Source organism: Panthera uncia, chromosome D4 (genome assembly GCF_023721935.1).
Source record: "Panthera uncia isolate 11264 chromosome D4, Puncia_PCG_1.0, whole genome shotgun sequence".
NCBI lineage: Eukaryota > Metazoa > Chordata > Mammalia > Carnivora > Felidae > Panthera > Panthera uncia.
Window position 1 is genome coordinate 37649034 of NC_064807.1, and position 14958 is coordinate 37663991.

The 14958-nt window shown below is 42.6% G+C and overlaps 1 protein-coding gene across 9 annotated transcripts in view; it reads right to left on the reverse strand.

Moving 5' to 3' along the window:
- MPDZ (multiple PDZ domain crumbs cell polarity complex component) overlaps window positions 1–459 on the reverse strand; it is a 162550-nt gene extending 162091 nt beyond the window's left edge. For 7 of the 9 annotated variants that reach the window (XM_049617511.1, XM_049617427.1, XM_049617260.1 and 4 more), the window contains exon 1: window positions 83–459. The gene's annotated coding sequence lies outside the window, so the exon portion shown is untranslated. The remainder of the gene's footprint in view (window positions 1–82) is intronic. The other 2 variants (XM_049617828.1, XM_049617743.1) reach the window with 1 other exon arrangement.
- Between the last annotated feature and the right edge of the window lie 14499 nt (window positions 460–14958).

Genomic DNA, 14958 nt, shown 5'->3' on the forward strand with positions numbered 1-14958 from the left:
CGCGCACCTTCCCGGCCGGCGCGCGCGCGCAGAGCGCGGGGGCGCGCTCCGGCCTCCGGGCCCGGGCCCCGGCGCCGCTTACCCGGCTAGCGGCGGCCGCCGCGGGCGGGGACGCGGAGAGGGAGGAGGGTTGGGGAGCCGGGGTCGCCGGGGACTCGGGTGCCTCGCCTCGCTCGCGCTCGCCCTCTTCTCTGCTGAAGTAACGGCCCGGCGGGGAGCTCCGGGATAAACGCGCACAGAAACTCACGCGCGACCGAGAAACTTAATCCCGCCCGGCCTGCGGCGGCCAGACGCCAGTCTCGCGCTCCGCCGCGCCCCCCCCCCACCCCCACCCGCGCGCCGCACTTGCGCCGACCGGGACTGCCGAGGAGGAGGCGGCGGTGGCGGCGGCGGCGGCGGCGGCGGCGGCGAGGCCGGAGCTGCCGGGGCTGCGTGACGCCTGCGGCCGGCGGGGCGGCGGGCGCGTCTCGGCCAATCAGGGGGCGCGGCCCAGCCCGCCGGTCCTGGGGTGCGGGGAGTGGGTTCCGTGCGGTTGCCTGGGGAAATACGGAGCGCCCCGTTACTTGGGAATATCCAATAACAAGGAATAATTATTTTGGTCAAGTGTGGCCCGTGCAATGTTTGGGACATACGAAACATTTACACTAAAAAATTATTCATTGTTTATCTGAAATTCGAATTTAGCTGGGCGGCCTGTATTGTCGTTTCTAAGGCTGGCAACCTGTGGGAACTGGTAGCCTGTATTTATAGTTTTGAGGTCTTAATTTTTTTTTTTATTTTTATATTTTATTACGTGGACTGCCTTGTGGATGCCTTCTATATGGGTAGCTTAGGTAAGTGGTATGCGATGGTGACGAGAAGCGCTTTAATGAGGCATGGGGCGCGGAGACGAATAATCTCACATTCTAACTTTCAGAACTTGGTGTGCTTCTTAGACAACCAATTAACAGACAAAAGCTGTAAACCTCAAAGAAGGGTTCGGAATCGCACGGTGCCAGGAAAAAACCTACTCATTTCTATTTTGTGCCATTAAAGGATGTTTCTGATACCCTCAATTCCTGAGTCCCAGGAATCTTCTCTTGGAAGAAAATTGCTCCTTGTCTCCAAACATAAATCTAATATTAGGGCATACATCAAAGATACTCAGAAGTCCAATTTAAAATATTTACAAGAGGGGCGCCTGGGTGGCGCAGTCGGTTAAGCGTCCGACTTCAGCCAGGTCACGATCTCGCGGTCCGTGGGTTCGAGCCCCGCGTCAGGCTCTGGGCTGATGGCTCGGAGCCTGGAGCCTGTTTCCGATTCTGTGTCTCCCTCTCTCTGACCCTGCCCCGTTCATGCTCTGTCTCTCTCTGTCCCAAAAATAAATAAAAAAGAAAACGTTGAAAAAAAAATTTTTTTTAAAAAAATAAATAAAATAAAATATTTACAAGAATTTCTTTTAATATTCTGAATTAAAAATTCCGATTTCTTTGACAAACTTGTAATTTTTTTTTTTTTGGTCTACTAAAAATAGTCCATTGTGTTTCTCCAGTATTCACCAAATATTTAAGGGGAAATACAATTTTTAAAACATACAGAGCTGCAGACGGAGACTGATTTGAGCTATGTTTAATGAATAAGCTTCGAATTAGATCATTTGCCCGCAAATGACTGGGAGTAAAATGAACTCAAGTGCCCTGGGTGGAGGAAGTGTCCTTGGCCCAAGACCCACTGTGCTGTCTCAAAAGTCGGCATCAGCGTAGATTTGCCCACTAGCGATTTAAAAACACTGACTGAATTTCTTCAGCATCTGTGGATATCCATCTCCTCTGGGTCGTTTGAAAATGAAAGTGAAGTTAGGATTGAAGGGAAAACTCATCCCTTATATCTTCAACACATCTCTGTGTTGTATAATCTTTCAATCAGCACGCTCAAATCTCATCTTGAGAGAGAGAGAAAGACAGGCAGGCAAAAACATTACTCTCCAGCCCATCTCTCTTCAGTTACATTTTCTCTTTCCTTTGCTATTAGACTTCTTGACATCAGCTAACTGCATCCTGCCTTCTTGCCCCATCAACTGCACTGAAAGGGCTTTTGCTGGACACCAATAACCTTCCATTACCTAAGCCCAATGGGTATGTTTCTCTCGTCATATTTCTTGTCCTCTCAGGTGCATTTATAACTGTTGAACCCTCTCTTGAAGCATTACCCCCCACCTCATGATTCCATAAAACCAACTTTTTCGCTCCTTCTTATTCAAGGGCAGGTGTGTGGGACCTAAAGCTTATATAATTTGCGGCTCTGCTTTAAGAAAAGAAAACCAAATATATCTTTCTTTTGAAAACTTTACAGACATATGTGACCATGCAACATTGCAAACGTTCTCCTAGGCAAGAGAAAGACCCAGAATCCTTTTTATAAAGTTTTATTTAAGTTTTATTTATCTCTACCCCTCGTGTGGAGCTCAAACTCATGACCCTGAGCTTAAGAGCCGCATGCACTTCTGACTGAGCCAGTCCAGCAGACTCTGAGAAAGACCCAGAATCTTAGACTTCATTAGCTTCAGAGTAGATCTGCTTCTGACCTCGGGCGCTCTTCAATCTCTGTTGCCAACTAACCTCCTCTCCCTAACCTTATATGCTGGAGTTCCTCAAGATTCAGTTACTGGTCCTACATAAGTAAGTTGATTTTCCCCTTCAGCTTATCATCTATTGGCCAAAGATTCCTAAATTTTTACTTCAATCTAGCATTCTCTATGTATCTGAGTGTTTACTTGACTTCCCTGTTTGCCTGTCTCAAACCTACATTATCCAAAATGGAACCGTGATATTTCTGCTCAAACTTGGTCATCTTTCACAGTTCAGTGTCTCAGTGAATGGACCTACCATGGATGTTATTCAGATTCCCACAAATTAATATAAACCCACTGTGCTACATTCCCCTTGTATTCTATTGCTTCATAGTATTTGTCCTACTTTGTAATTCTCTAGTTAGTTTTATAATTGCCTATGCAGTGGCTTTATGCCCCCTTAGGCCACAAACCCCAGGACAGCAGGGACCAGGTCACTGTTTCATCCTCAGAGACCAGCAAAAGGTTTCACAACTGGTTAATGTTCAAATGATATAGACAAATATATGACTGCAAGAATGAATGATTCATTTACTGTACTTCTGTGTTCTCGCCATAGACTCATCTCAAGGCATCCCTTTTGGAAAGGATTATCTTATTGCTTACAAATTCTGAAGGATTCCTCTTCTTTGAATAGTAAAGCTTTGCCATTTGTCATTTTCCAAATCTGGTCATTCTCAAAGGCAAAGGAAATAAGTGCATGAAATGCTAACCGTTAGGAAAGTACAGGAAGGGAACAAATCTGAATACTGCAGGTATTCTGAGGGTCTTAAAAGGTAAAATGACATCTGTTCTATTGAACTCTAGGGGAAAAGCCCTTATTAGAGGGTAAGTTTAAGGAATTTCCTTTTCTGATTTAATGCAAGTATATAAATGAGATTAAAACAAAGGATTCTACCTCGTTTAAAAAGACACTGTCGGGGCGCCTGGGTGGCGCAGTCGGTTAAGCGTCCGACTTCAGCCAGGTCACAATCTCGCGGTCCGTGAGTTCGAGCCCCGCGTCAGGCTCTGGGCTGATGGCTCGGAGCCTGGAGCCTGTTTCCGATTCTGTGTCTCCCTCTATCTCTGCCCCTCCCCCGTTCATGCTCTGTCTCTCTCTGTCCCAAAAATAAATAAAAAACGTTGAAAAAAAAAAATTTTAAAAAGACACTGTTGCTCTGGTCTCATTTCGCAAAGCGAATCCTACATGCCCACTTTAAAAAGTGGTATATCAGAGGACAACAGGCATCTTGTTTAGGTCAGTTCTTCCATAAAATTATCTAGCACTTGGGGATGATTTCATCTGGGAGCTTCCCCTTTTGAAGTTAACCCATACAGTTATAGCTCTTTTGTCCTCTGCTTGTTCTAAGCCAGAGGGACCAAGATTTTCTACAAGAAGCAAGGCACTGTGGTGTATTGCTCTGATTAAAAAAAAAAATTCAAGAGGTTCAAGCAAAACCTTACAGAGAAACCCAAATTATAGAGTAGATGAAATGGAGCCGCACTTCTCTATGAGGTGGGTTGAAACTCATCGCAAGCATATAGATCAATAATTCTATTTTGTGTAGATCACAGACTCTGGGATCTGAAGATGAGGGAATTAGGAATGCTGTGTGCATCCCAAGTATATCCTCAGTGAGGCATTCTCCACACCAATTTGTTTTTCTCAAATCTGAGTAATCTTCAGACCATTTTTATACAGAAAACAATTTGGGGGACTTCCAGGATTGATTTAAATTATTTTTTATTATAATTTAATAATCACAAGCATAAATGAAGTACATAATATTATTTTACATTTGTTGCCCCTCTGTAACTCTAAAACTGGTGAAAGGCACAAGTTGTCTGCTCAAAATCTTTAATGTCTGCTAGGAGGATAGATCATGGACATTCAATTATTTTTTTTTTGTTTTAATTTGTTTTTAATGTTTATTTATTTTTGAGAGAAAGAGAAAGAGAGAGAGACCGAGTGTGAGTGGGGATGGGGCAGAGAGATAGGGAGACACAGAATTCGAAGCAGGCTCCAGGCTCTGAGCTGTCAGCACAGCGCTCGACACGGGGCTCCAACCCACAAAACCCTGAAATCATGACCTGAGCCAAAGCTGGACGTGCAACTGACTGAGCCACCCAGGTCCCATGGACGTTCAATTCTTGGTTCATGAAGATACAGAGGAAGGACCCTTTTAGTTGCCTTTCAAGCACACAGTCTCTGTTCTACCTTCCTAAAGGCGGATAGCCTTGGTGCGCAAGACGGGCATCTCTCAGTGGGAGGTGTTTCTGCAGGACTCCAGGTCAATGCTTTATATGAACCAAATCCTTTCCCCAGGACTAAATGACTCTGGAGAAATTCTAAGTGTGGGACAGTGGACTATTTCCATACCTTAAGCAGCTCTAACTCTGATTAATGTTTCATTTAAGAGCAAAGAAGGTAGCATGTGTGCATCATCCTCTGCCTAAAGCTTATCCACTACATAACAGATAGGCATTTCTGATTTGTTACAGTTTGCAGAAAGATTTTTTTTTTTTCTGTCCACTGGCTGACTGATTTAATGGGTTCAGTTGGCCTCTAGTTTCTCAAATAAAAGAAGAGATTTTTTTTTCAGTCTGTTTAATGTTAGAAAAACATAGACCATTTTAAACAATCTTTGGCTTGTTTTCACCATTGGAAACAGACAAGATTGAAAGAGAAGAATATGAAGAAGACAGGAAAGAATGTTAGCATAATAAATATATATATGTGTCTAGAAGAAAGCCATTAGGAGGAGGGAATGGCTAAGAAAGAATTCCAGGCATGAGAAAAATGCAAAATTATATCTCTTTTGAGAACATGTAGAATAATCTGTCTCTCTTCATGTAACAACTGTTTATAGAAGATTAGAGGCAGTGAAATCTACAGTGTGTCTGATTGGGTCTCATATCTCTAAGGAAGAAAGAAAGGGCACTAGGAGGTCATGACCATCTGACCTTGAGTTAATTTGCTTTTATACCCACAGAATTCCGGTGGAATGAGGAAATCCTGGGCAAAAACATTGGAACTAGGTTATTTTGGGGGTAGATACATCCAAACACTGTTCCAGAATCTGACTCAACTTAATGCAAACTTGAATGACATTTTAGAACCTCTCTCCTACAAAATATGACTGTAAGTCAAATATCCAAACAGAGGTCAAGAAAAATAAGCAATGAATAAGCAGTTAACAGTAATGAAAACAATTTGTTCAAGTTGCACAGTGTCTTTTAGGTAATAACTCTCTATGTTCTATAAGAATAGAGGAAAAAAAACAACTGAGCTTTTGAGATGACCATTGTGTGACTGGATCACATATTACCTGAAGCCTGCCCCATCTCTTGAATTTGCACTTAGATGAGCCAATAAATCTCCTCTAGTTCTTAAAGTAGCTTGTATTGGGTTTTCTGTTATTTGCAACTAAAATCATTTAAGCTTATGAAATATCCATATTAAGCCATTCACAGTGAGCTAGACAGGTACTTTCAGGTGTCAAAGAACACACTGAGATTACCTCAACTGAAAGGAGTTTGTTAAAGAATAGCTAGGATTGTAAAGAAGACAAAGTCTCCATAGGTGAAATGTAACATCTTTCTGGTCGTACCACAAGCACACAGAGAGAAAGGGGAGGTCAGTTCAGAGGATCCAGCTCTTAAGTTCTAGTTTTCTAGGAGTTTTTGCCCTTCTACCATAATAATGATTTAGCACAGCCTTGTTTCTATTTACCTTGTTTTCCTTCTGCCTCTAACAATGTTTGCTTAAATTGGTTCCTTGAAAATCTGGTGATTCTTCATATTCTGTTTTATTACAATGAGGCAATGAACAGCTCTTGTGTTCTGTACCCACAGTAAGGCTTGTTGACATATATGTTTCCATTTTTTTTTAAATAATTCTTTTCATGTTTATTTTTGAGAGAGAGAGAGAGAGACACACACACAGAGTGTGAGCAGGGGAGGGGTAGAGAGAGGGAAACAGAATCTGAGGCAGGCTCCAGGCTCTGAGCTGTCAGCACAGAGCCTGATGCGAGGCTCGAACTCATGAACCCCTGAAATCATGACCTGAGACAAAGTCAGGTGCTTAACAGACTGAGCCACCCAGGAGCCCCATATATGTTTCACTTTTAAGGGAGCAGCATTACATTCAGGAGCCCTGAAATTTCAGAAAAAGAAGTCTTTGCTCAGATCCATTGATGATTTAAAGAGGATGTTTTTAGGTGTTTGAGAAATAGACCCCTGGCTGCCAGGAGTTCTGTATGGTGGCTGCCTATGTGTATATATGCATGTGTGTGCACATATTTATTTGTGTGTGTGTGTGTGTGTGTGTGTGTGCGCCTGTCTATATGCATGTATATGGTAGTGTGAATGTCAGTGTTTTTAAAAATATTTTTTAGTTAATTAATTTACTTAGAGAGAGACAAAGAGAGAGAACACACAGGAAGAGCAGAGAGAGGAGAGAGAATCCCAAGCAGGCTCCGCACTGTCAGTGTGGAGGCCAACGTGGGTTCGAACTCATGAACCGTGACATCTCGACCTGAGCCAAAATCAAGAGTCAGACACTCAACCGAGTGAGCCACCCAGGCACCCCAGTAATGTCATTTGTTTTAATCCCCATGTTTTGTACCTGACATTTTATTTCAACTCTCCATTATATGTGACATTTCAATATCCACAGCTTTTCTGCAGTTTAGTACATGGATTGCTTCCCTCCATAGCTGTAGTATTTTAGGCCTTAGGGCAAACTATTTGTGAAGATTTCTGTTTCTTTCTTTCTTTCTTTCTTTCTTTCTTCTTCTAATTTCCAAAGTATCACTGACCAATGCACCTTAAGTGAATTACAAATGATTAGATGCGTAGATGTTGGGTCAATGTCCAATTGTTCTAAAGAGCTTTAAAGAAATGTTTAATTTCTTTGTGGACCAGGCTACCCACAAAGCAATTCTCCAGGGCCCTGTTACTCCAACTGTGGTCAATAAACCAGAAACATCTGCATCTCTTTGGAACTGGTTAGAAATGCAGAATCCCAGTCATCACCCGAGACAACTAAATTAGAGTCTTCATTTTAACTCGATGTCCAGGTGATTTGTACACATGTCAAAGATCGTAGAGAATTTCTACTCTTTCATCTGTTTTTTGTCTTCCAGGAACGTACCGCTTACATCTTTATGCAGAAAGCTTCATTTTTTTTTTTTCTGAGTTTCAGATTGCTGGCATCTTTTTGTCTTTTCCTCATTCATGCCACTGATCAAATATCACCTCTGCGGAGAAGGCTTCTTTGGCTCTCCAATAAAATTAGCAGCCCCTTCCACATCACATTACCTTGTACTATATTCTTTACATTATTTAGAGCTATCTAAAATTATTGCTGACTCTGCCTGCCCCACCCCCTCCCCTGCACTCAGCCCAGCTAGAATGTAAGCTCAATGAGAACAGATCTGTCTCATTTCCTGTCCTTTACCCAGTGCCAGCTCCCTGCCTGCTTGGGGGTAGGACTCAGCACTGCTTACACTGTGCTCCAGTTCATTTCATGACTCTGCTCGCCCCTGGCTCCTACTGCCCCACCTTTTCTGTCTATAGCTTCCTCTGTGTGTCCCTCTGAATTTGTAGCAGAAAGCCCAACCCAAACTGGCTTATAAAAAAACAAGGATGCTGGCGTAAGTAACTGGAAAGGTCCGCAGTAAATGCAGAGGTCAGGCCCAGTTCCCTCAGGGCTCCGGCCCTCTTACCCTCCAACTTTTTCAGCCCTGCGCATTCTCCATGTGCCAGCTTCCTGTTCATGTTGGCTGGCGGCTGGAGGACCAGCGTCCTGGCTCTCACGTTCTCATGGAGTGCGACCCAGAGACCGCGTTGCTCTCTCTCTCGAGGTAAGGAGACTTCTGTCCCCCAAACCTCCCGCAACCTTCCTCCAACGTTCCTTCGACTGATTTGGATCACAGGCCCATTCTAATACATACACACATATAGAGTGGTATAATTACAAACGTTAAAATGTATAGATTTAAAGGTAATTTCTTTAAGTTTTGACAATTATATGCATCCACATAGACACCATCAAACCAAGATGTAGAATATTTCCAACGCCTGGAAAGTTGCTTGTGTCCTGACCTTTCCAGTCAGTCCCCTTAGTAACAGCACCCTGCTGAGCCATACTGGAGTTGGAAACAAAGAACAATCGGGAATATCGAACCTGTCTTTATGTAATATATTGATGTTTTATTCATCATTTACATTAACTTTTAAGAAATACATTGCATTTAAATATGGTTTATCTTGGGGCGCCTGGGTGGCTCAGTCGGCTGAGCGTCCAACTTCGGCTCAGGTCATGATCTCCCAGTTCGTGGGTTCGAGCCTTGAGTCGGGCTCTGTGCTGACAGCTCAGAGCCTGGAGCCTGCTTCGGATTCTGTACCTCCCTCTCTCTGACCCTCCCTCGTTCATGCTCTGTCTGTCTCTGTCTCAAAAATAAACATTAAAAAAAAAAATTTAAATATGGTTTATCTTAATTACTCGTTGTTGTTGTTGTTGTTTAATGTCCTCTGTCTTAAATCTTGGCCCAAGGCCAGCGCACACACCTTACATGAATCTCCCTAGTGGCTGCCCTGCAGTCAGAGAACCTCTGTTTCTGTCTCTTGTTTCTTTCTTTTTTTTAATGTTCATTTATTTTGGAGAAAGAGAGAGAGCATGTGCACACACACATGAGTGGGGGAGGGGCAGAGAGGGAGGGAGACACAGAATCCGAAGCAGGCTCCAGGCTCTGAGTTGTAGGCACAGAGCCAGACTTGGGGCTCGAACTCACGCACCATGAGATCATGACCTGAGCAGAAGTCGGATGTCAGTCAACTGAGCCACCCAGGAGCCCCTCTTGTCTCTTTTTTTAATATGATAACTACATGTGATTTCTCCACATGATATCTTCCATATAGCTGAGCTGTTTACATGGTAGCTAAAGGCTTCCAGAGTAAGTGCCCAAGAGAGCCACAGGCCAGCTGTATTCCTTACCTGATTTAGCCTTGGAAGTCACCCAAGGCAACTAACTTCTGCCATATTTCATTCATCACAACAGTCACAAAGTCTCACCAAGTACAAGGAGAGGGAACATAGACTCTGTCTCTTGACAGAAGGAGTATCAAAGAATTTTCAGATGTATTTTTAAACCCTGGATCCCATTGCTTTTGTAGCCAATTTTGGATTATAGTGAATAACCCTTATTTTTGAGTATTAAAAATTCCTATCCAAACGACTTTTTTTTAAATTCATCTTCCTTTCAATTCAAAGTGTCTCCTCTTTATACCCAAGTTTAATTGGATATTGTTGGTTTCATTCACTCCTTCCTCTCCATTCACTCACTCACTGCTATTTCTGTCCCATCCAAATTAAGAGTAAGAAGCTGAGACTAAGATGAAAAGGAAGGAAAACATCTTTTTACTTGGCCGAATGTTGAAACCAATCTCCAAGGGCAGATAACCAAAGGCCATCTCCTTCTCTTAGGGGGTGATTTGGTTATGGGGAGACCCTCTCCACTCTGGCTCCTCAGACCTCTGTCATTATAGGGACGATGTACATTCCTGCTGACCTTGTAAGATTCTCCTTCAACTCCTGCTTTCTTGATATACCCCACACAGCCTCTTCCTGTAGCGTCCACTCATCCAGGCAGGCAGTTCTTTTGGGATTTTTTTTTTTTTTTTTTCAAAATGGCACTAGTCTAGACCTAATACATCCAAGTTGTCTTTATGGCACTTCAGAAAAACTCAGCAGCTTAGCCACATCCAAATCTGTGGATTGGTCTTAGCCCTTCCATAAAGGCAATTTTAGACAGGCTTTCATATCCAGACTTTCCTAGGGAAGAGTCAGTGTTCTCTATGTTCCCCAAACCCCAGAGGACCCAGAATGAGTTTCCCTAAAGACGTACTTACCATGTTCTTTTTTAAAAAAGTTTATTTATTTTTGAGAGAGAGCATTCATGAGTGAGGGAGGGGCAGAGAGAGAGGGAGAGAGAGGGAATGAGAATCCCACGCAGGCTCCACGCTGCTAGCACCGAGCCAAACGTGGGGTTTGAACACGCAAACCTCCATATCGTGACCTGGGCGGAAATCAAGAGTCTGATGCTCAGCTACCTGAGCCACCCAGATGCTCGACCAGGTTCCGTTTCAGTAACCACACCAGGCAGGATCTAAGTTTTACAGCTTGGCAAGCATCCAGGCTGGGTAATGAAATGCGTCCTCTCTATCAGTCAAACTAGACTTGGTGAGAGATTCTCTTGAAGCCCCCCTCATTTTTATAGGGAGATGGTGAAGAAGTGAGATTCTGTGACTATGAGAAGTGGTAAAGAAACATAGTGCTCTCTCCCAAGTGTGCATTTTTCGCCACAGAAAGCCTCACCTGGAAGACACTGGTTGAAATCCTAGTCTCTCTTAATGTGGCCTGAAAGGGCATCAGGATCCATGTTGTGTTTTTTAGTTAAGTGCAGTGACGATGTGTGTAAACAATTTCTCTGTTTAGAATATGTGGAGCAAATAGCCTTTGGGGCCTGAAATTTGGGACTTCATCAAAGCTTCACGACCACAGAAATGACCCAATTGACATCACTAACACTTCTGTTATTTTCTAACATTTTTTAAAAGTAGTCTCTGTGTCCAATGTGGGGCTTGAACTTGCTACTCTGAGTTTAAGAGTCGTATGCTTGGGACACCTGGGTGGCTCAGTTGGTAAAGCGACTGACTTTTTTCTGCTCAGGTTATGATCTCGCTGTGAGATCTCATGAGATCGAGCCCCTGCTTGGTGCTCCACACTGATAGCAGGGGGCCTGCTTGGGATTCCCTCTCTCAATCCTTCACTGCTGGTCCCCCGCTCCCGTAACCCCCACCCTCACCCCCCGTCGTACTTTTGTGTGCTCACTCACACTCTCTCTCAAAACTATAAGTAAACTTAAAAAAAAAAAAAAAGTCAATCTACTAACTGACTGAGCCAGTCAGTGCCTCAACACTTGTGTTGTTGTATTTTAGAGTCACATATGACAGTGCCTGTTCCTGGATCATGCCCCATTTGTCCCATTTGTTGCATCAGTATCACATCCTTTTAATTATTATACTTTGTAATAGGTTGTAATAAACTGGTGCTCTCTCACCACTACCTTTTTATTTTCTCAAAATTCCCGTAGCTTTTCCTAGCTGATACGAAAAATTATTTAATTATATACTTCAATTTGTGGAAATCAAGAATACTAGAAAACCCAAAGTCAATCCAAATGGAATTTGTAGTTTCTTTTTCTCTTTCAGTAGAATCTAAGGTTATTTGCATTTTGTTACAGGTTGCAACATTTGCAGATTTTATGGAATCTATATTTTCTAAGCAAATAGATAATAGCAATAACAGCAATGTGTTTGAGATGTGTTTCTTTCTGAGACATTCCTTTTATTTATTTTTTATTTTTTAAATGTTTTTATTGGTTTTTGAGAGAGAGAGAGAGAGAGAGAGAGAGCAAGCAGGAGAGGGACAGAGAGGGAGACACAGAATCTGAAGCAGGCTCCAGGCTCGGAGCTGTCAGCATAGAGCCCAACGCGGGACTTGAACCCATGAACCGTGAGATCATGACCTGAGCCGAAGTCAGACGCCCAACTGGCTGAGCCACCCAGGCTCCCTGTGACATTCCCTTTAAAAACACAGTTATTCAGCCAGCAGCCACCTATCAAATTAATACATGGTAAGGGGTTAAGTGAGGCATTAGGTACACAAAAGTGAGGGATTCAAATTATCCATAGACTAAATAATTCACCTTTGAAAGCTCTTATCTTTTTTTGCAAGAGAATTACACATTTAATGAGCATAGTGATTATATTTTCTAAAAAAAATGCATGAGATGAACAAACTCGGTGCTTTCTTCATAATCTTAGTTCAGTAACGTTATTGCAAAATTGAAAAGGGGAAGGTGAAAAATTTGACGAAAACACACTAACATAACACACACTGTCTGCACACTAACATATCAGTAATATCATTTCAGGTAAATATTTGAGTTTCTACTTTGGAGGGCTTTGCCTCATCATAACAGTGTCTGAGTTTTGGCTCTTTATCGCTGCAATATATGCCATGGTCTTTATGTTCAGTTATTGAGAAACTTGCTCCAGTTTACTCAGAAAATATGGGCTTGTTTATAATTGACAGCAATTCAATTTTGAGGCTTTTCTCTTTTCTCTTGCGATTATGAGTTATGTTACATATAACATGGATGATAACCTGTGAAACTGAGCTTACATGAATAATACTTACTATAATATTTAGCGTGAGGTGAAATTCATCCAGACTTAGAGTCTGAGGCAAAGAGGGGAAGCAGCGGGCCCACCACAATGGATTGACTTCAACCATGGGGGTGATATGTACATCAGAACTGTTCAGGGACCCCATTGACATAGCTCCTAATACCTACACACGCTATTTACAAGGACCCTGCTGTCGACACTTTCCTGCTACCACCAGTGCTGCAACCGACTCTCTCCCAGTCACCTCCCTACCCCGCACGGCCATGATCAGCCCCAACAACACTGCATGCTGCAGACAACTGTGTGGGTGGTGATTGTATGTTTGGACATTAGGTGAATACCCAATTGTGAGCCCTAGTTGGATCACTCTGTGCACACACACAGTGTGACCTGGGCATATGCACCTCCAAAATCAAATTCTGGGACATTTCCTTTCCCCTCAGTGAAAACAGAGAAACTAGGGGAATTGGCTACAGTTTCTTATTGCTGAGCTTCCCCCAGTTTGATTTATTTTTGGCTTTCTTTTCTGGATATCTTCTTGCCTTTTTTTTTCACCACATTTTGATATGGTGTTTATCTCCCAGGTCCAACATGTCTGCAGAGTCATATGTGATCATAGAAAACACCCAACTCTGACCCGCCCACCAAAATTACACTTTTTTATTTTTTTATAGCCATTATTTTTTTTTTCATTGTAGAGAGCAAGAGAGAGAGAGAGGGAGAAGCATAGATAGAGAAATAGAGAGAGAGAGAGAGAGAGAGAGAGAGAGAGAGAGGGAGATTGAGAGAGAAAATCTTAAGAAGGCTCCATTTCAGCATGGAGCCCAGTGCAGGACTTGATCCCATGACTCTGGGATCAAGACCTGAGCCCAAATCAAGAGTCAGACACTCAACTAACTAAGCCATCCAGGTGTCCCAACAGCCATTTTTATCCAAGCAACTTCTGCACTAGATGGCCTGACTTGACCTAGTTCAGATCCAACAAATATTTGCAGAGAATGTCTTCTTCCTGAAGTTTTCTCTTCTCTTGGATTTTAGGCAATTCTCCTCTGCTGATCATGTCAATCTTCCTATAAAAAATCTTGAAAATGTTTACCACTGATTTTCTGTCTAGAGATAGGTGTCTCCAAAACCTTTAGACAAAACCAAGCTCTTGCCATATCAAAATGATTGTACTTTGTGAGATTTTGACTTTTCGGTTTTAGCTACTTATTGAAGTAAAATTTAACTTTGTACATTTTGTCATCATTGGATTCCCTGGGAAGTGTAAAGTGTACTGGGGGGATGCCATGGGATCAACACTTAGGTGAGGGGATCATGAAAGTAATAGGAGTGGGCAAAGGGAGGTGTTGAATGTTAAAGCTTTGCAACAGAGCAGATCCTACAGGTGATCTGAACTAAGGTGGCCCTTTAGACTCGTCCCACCTTGAAGAAAGTGGTCTGGCCTTTTATAAGTCCATGAAACTCGCCTAACTTATTAAACATGATTCCCAAAGATTGTTTCAACAACATCATCCTTCTATTTTTGTGGACTTTGCTTCAACGATTTGCTCCGGATATTTTTCTAATTCTATAGTTGCTTTTCAAATAGAATCTAATTACATTGAATGAGTTTTGCCCACCTCTCCTTCTCTCCATACACAAGGGTGCAGTACAAAAATTGCAGTGATGATTACAGCAAGATTAGGGTACAGTCAGCACATCAAAGCACTCTCAAGTGGAAGGAGACAAAGGTGTGACTGACTCAAGCCTGGGAAAGCAAGTACAAAGTTCAACTCCAAAGGCAGAAACAGGGTAATGAACAAACAGGAAAAGTGTTTGGGTATCAGGATAAAGACAGAAATTGGAGTGGGGAAGAAACTGGAGCAGTGCAAGAGTAGGTCAAAAACAAAGCAATTGCTACAAATAGCACCCCGTGACCACAGTGTACCTTTGTGGGTCATTTAGTCCTAAATATGTAGTAAATGAAGTGGTTAGTGTGGCTCAAAAGGACACAAAGAGAGGAGACATCTTACTGTTTGGGTTTTTTTCAAGAGAAATGAATCATGAAGAAATAGAAAACCTGAACAGACTGATTACTAGTAACAAGATTACATCAGTAATTAAAAAACGTC